Source organism: Triticum dicoccoides, chromosome 6B, assembly GCF_002162155.2.
Source record: "Triticum dicoccoides isolate Atlit2015 ecotype Zavitan chromosome 6B, WEW_v2.0, whole genome shotgun sequence".
NCBI classification, from domain to species: Eukaryota; Viridiplantae; Streptophyta; class Magnoliopsida; order Poales; family Poaceae; genus Triticum; species Triticum dicoccoides.
Window position 1 is genome coordinate 499,537,230 of NC_041391.1, and position 5,239 is coordinate 499,542,468.

The window sequence follows — 5,239 nt, forward strand, 5'->3', positions numbered from 1 at the left end:
GTAGGACACGACATCGTCATCTCGCTCATCGGTCGACGTTCTCTCCTGCCTCCCAATTGAAGGAAAAGAAAGAGAGAAGGACGGCGAAGGTAGCCGACGGCGATGCAGGGCGCTGCAGGAGGCGGGTAGGAGATGCCGTCCCCGGTGTTCACCGGCGGGGCTCGTTGGGCGGCGGGGCTTCTCGGCGGAAGGGGATTCCCGGCGGCGAGGCTTAGGGGGGGGGGGGCGCTCTGCCTGCCGGCGACCATGGTCGGACTAGCACCTTCGCCGAGAGAGAGAAGAACAGGAGCAATAAGAAAAAAAGGGGAGCTTAAATGAAGGAGGCTGACAGGTGGGTCCACCATCCACCTCAGTGTATTATCCACATAGGCATGCCAGATCAGCCTGGCAGGTGGGGCCAACCCGTCAGTTCTACTGTTAGACGCGGCTCAGTTTCTGTTTAGTGCATTTTGTTATTCACTTGCCACAGAATTGGTGGTTTTTTGTGATTTTTAGCAAAGATGGTGGTTTTGCAGTATGCTTGCCACAAATGTGGTGGCTTTCAGCAATTTACTCGCGAGAAGAATGGCCACACCCCTCCACCGACGCCAGTCATTGCTCCGGCGCGCACGGTGAGTTTCATTTGAACGGTCATTAGTTACTAGTCTTCACATTTGAGTTGCATCATGCTAACGATACATTGGAAATAATCTTTGGTGCAGCATAACTCCCGACAAGCATCGACCGATCCTTCTCCGTCTGCCACTGGCGCGACCGGTCCTACACCTACACCTACACCTACACCTCCGTGATGACGGTAAGTTTCCCAAGTGTTTTGCTTAATAGAGTTTTGTTGTGATGCCCTGTTGTATCTACACATATCGTGCATAATGTGTGTATGTTTGAAATGCATTGTATGTGTGGGATTCGACACCTAGTCGTGTGCCTTTGGTAGCCTTCCATACAGGGAAATGCCTCCTAGTGCTTCCACTAAGCCATGGTAGTTTGATACTGCTCCAGAACACATGGATTGACCGGCATGTGTCCTTCTTTGCTCTTGTGTCTGTCCCTACGGGGAAATGTCACACAGTGTATCACCGAAGTCCTTGTAGCTTGCTATGACTTGGTTGCACTCGCTGATGACCGACACGTGCATTGCTGGGTCATGTATGCCTGTCCATGTACGTTTGTGCCACCTTGGTTCTATGACTAGTCATGTCGGCTCGGGTTCTCTGCCATATGGATACTAGCGACATAATCATATACTTAGCATTTTTTCCTCCAAAATGACTCAATATGCTTAGCTAGCTAAAAATGACATAATAAGCTTAATTAGCTCCAAAATGACATATTTAACCTAGGATAGCTCTAAAATGACCTATACTTAGCATTTTTCCTCCAAAATGGCTTAATATGCTTAGCTAGCTTAAAAATTACATATTTAACCTAGGATAGCTCTAAAATGACCTATACTTAGCATCTTTTCCTCCAAAATGACTTAATATGCTTAGCTAGCTCTAAAATGATATAATATGCTTAAGAAATGACATATTTTAGGTCCTAAATGACTTCATATGCTTAGATAGCTCCAAAATGACATAATAACCTTACTTAGCTCTAAAATGACCTATTTAACCTAGGCTAGCTCTAAAATGACCTATACTTAGCATTTTTTCCTCCAAAATTACTCAATATACTTAGCTAGCTCAAAAATTACATAATAAGCTTAATTAGCTCCAAAATGACCTATTTAACCTAAGATAGCTCTAAAATGACCTATACTTAGCATTTTTTCCTCCAAAATGACTTAATATGCTTAGCTACCTTCAAAATGACCTATTTAACCTAGGATAGCTCTAAAATGACCTATACTTAGCATATTTTCCTCCAAAATTACTTAATATGCTTAACTAGCTCTAAAATGACATAATATGCTTAAGAAATGACATAGTTTAGCTCCTAAATGACTTCACATGCTTAGCTAGCTCCAAAATGACATAATAACCTTACTTAGCTCTAAGATGACCTATTTAACCTAGGATAGCTCTAAAATGACCTATACTTAGCATTTTTCCTCCAAAATGACTCAATATGCTTAGCTAGCTCAAAAATTACATAATAAGCTTGATTAGCTCCAAAATGACCTATTTAACCTAGGATAGCTCTAAAATGACCTATACTTAGAAGTTTTCCTCCAAAATGACTTAATATGCTTAGCTAGCTTAAAAATGACCTATTTAACCTAGGATAGCTCTAAAATGACCTATACTTAGCATCGTTTCCTCCAAAATGACTTAATATGCTTAGCTAACTCTAAAATGACATAATATAATTAAGAAATGACATATTTTAGGTCCTAAATAACTTCATATGCTTAGCTAGCTCCAAAATGACATAATAACCTTACTTAGCTCCAAAATGACCTATTTAACCTAGGATAGCTCTAAAATGACCTATACTTAGCATTTTTTCCTCCTAAATGACTCAATATGCTTAGCTAGCTCAAAAATGACATAATAAGCTTAATTAGCTCCAAAATGACCTATTTAACCTAGGATAGCTCTAAAATGACCTATACTTGGCATTTTTCCTCCAAAATGACTTAATATGCTTAGCTAGCTTAAAAATTCCCTATTTAACCTAGGATAGCTCTAAAATGACCTATACTTAGCATCTTTTCCTCCAAAATGACTTAATATGCTTAACTAGCTCTAAAATGACATAATATGCTTAAGAAATGATATATTTTAGATCCTAAATGAATCCATATGCTTAGCTAGCTCCAAAATGACATAATAACCTTACTTAGCTCAAAAATGACCTATTTAACCTAGGATAGCTCTAAAATGACCTATACTTAGCATTTTTCCTCCAAAATGACTCAATATGCTGAGCTAGCTCAAAAATTACATAATAAGCTTAATTAGCTCCAAAATGACCTATTTAACCTAGGATTGCTCTAAAATGACCTATACTTAGCATTTTTTCCTCCAAAATGACTTAATATGCTTAGCTAGCTTAAAAATGACCTATTTAACCTAGGATAGCTCTAAAATGACCTATACTTAGCATCTTTTCCTCCAAAATGACTTAATATGCTTAGCTAACTCTAAAATGACATAATATGCTTAAGAAATGACATATTTTAGCTCCTAAATGACTTCACATGCTTAGCTAGCTCCAAAATGACATAATAAGCTTACTTAGCTCTGGAATGACCTTAGCATGTTTTACACCAAAATGACGTGATATGCTTAGGTAGCTCAAAAATGGCATAATAACCATACTTACCTCAAAAATGACCTATTTTACAGATATAAGTTGCATCATAATAATCTTCACATTTTAGTTGCATCATAATAATCTTCTTCTTCTAGTCTTCTTCTTCTAACTTTCTTCTTTCCCATTTTACAGATTTGCTTAAGATCACGGAAGCTTGGGTTGATGGAGTGCTTGTATTTAGTTTTTGTTTTGACCTTGTGAAACTTGCTACCTATGGATGAACCTGTGTAATATTGATGAAACTATGTATATGTACGGATGAAACTTGCTACTATTGGTAACATGTGTTGGATATATATGTGTTCATGACTATTGGTAATATGTGTTGAATATGCTATATTGGTCATATAAATATATTTGTGTTTGATTTTCTGTGAAAATGAATTGATATAAGAAAAAACAAAATTAAATGGGGCAATATAGTCACGTTGCCATCTGCTGGCAGATGGCAAAGAGGCCACGTGTCATCTACATGTAAAATTTGGGCTGGCCTATTTGGGATCTTTGCCATCTGCTCGCAAACGACAAAGCCTGCAGCCTTTGCCATCTGCTGGCAGACGGCAAAGAGCCTGCAGCCTTTGCCATCTGCTGGCAGACGGCAAAGAGCCTGCAGCCTTTGCCATCTACTGGCAGACGGCAAAGTATGTCGTTAGCCTTCTAACGGGGCTAACCCCGTTAAGAGGCTTTGCCATCTGCCAGCTGATGGCAAAGCCACAGGCTCTTTGCCATCAGCCAGCAGACGGCAAAGAAGCCTTTGCCGGCAGGGTTTCAGACAAACTGTTTGCCATTTGCTGGCAGATGGCAAAGCCTTTGCCATCCACCGACCATGCCTTTGCCATCTGCCATGGCAGATGGCAAAGTGCCAGATTCCGGTAGTGTTCCTATCCAACTTACGTGTAAGTGCTATTATTCATGGTTATTATTTTCTTGTTTTCTGCTGATTGAACACATCAATGATTTACATTAAATTGTTGTAAGTAGGCGAGGGTTAATCTGGATAGTCATGACATGCAAAGCTTGCTTGTGCTTTTCAAGGAAGCATTGCAGCAGTATCGGTGTTACCTGAGGAAATCACACTTTGATGGCAAGTCTATAAACGAATTTTCGGTGAAGTTGCGTGTGCTAAATTTAGAAGACATTGAATGGAAAAACCTTGTTATGCACTGGTCTCGTCCCCAGGATGAGGTATTGTCTATGAAATCACATGCCAATTGAACTTCTACTTTTCCGCATGTGCCTTACGGATCTTTTTTGCAGGAAATTTGCTCAAAGAAGAATTCTTGTTTGAAAAGAACGACAGGATATCGCAAATATGTTGCCCGCTGCTTTGCTCTTGTTAGTACCCGTTGTCCTGTATCACTATACTTGCATACATACCTGGTTCATTATGTGACAGCAGTATGCATGATAGCTTGCTTATCAATTGTTTGCTCCAAATTATCCGATCTGTATGAATGGTTACATTAGTGTAGAATATATCCAATGCCAATGAATTTTTTTAGCTCTGCATTGTTCTTGTAAGTACGTGCTGTCCTTTATCAGTGTACTTATATTGACAGGTAGTTGTTCATGTAGCATCACTCTACAGCTTATTATCCTTTGCCCTCCATTTTCTACACATCAGATCTATATTTACCCTTACCATAAGGTTGGATAACACCGATGGTACTCAATAAGTTTAGCTATGCATTGCTCTTGGCTGTACCTTTTGCCTATATCGATGTACTTACATTTATAGCTACTTGGTTATGTAGCATCACTCTTCATCTTATCTTAAATATTCTCCGTTTTTTCTTATATTATCACATCTATATTTACTCTTAACAATATGTAGAATAAATGCAATGCTTATGAAGAAGATTATGTGGTAAACTTCTTGAATTACCCCCCCCCCCATCAGCATGAACAAGGGCTTTATAGAGCCTGTCTTCACCACTAATGTAAGTTTGTCCTTCTCAAGCCTTCAAACTTTGTTGTG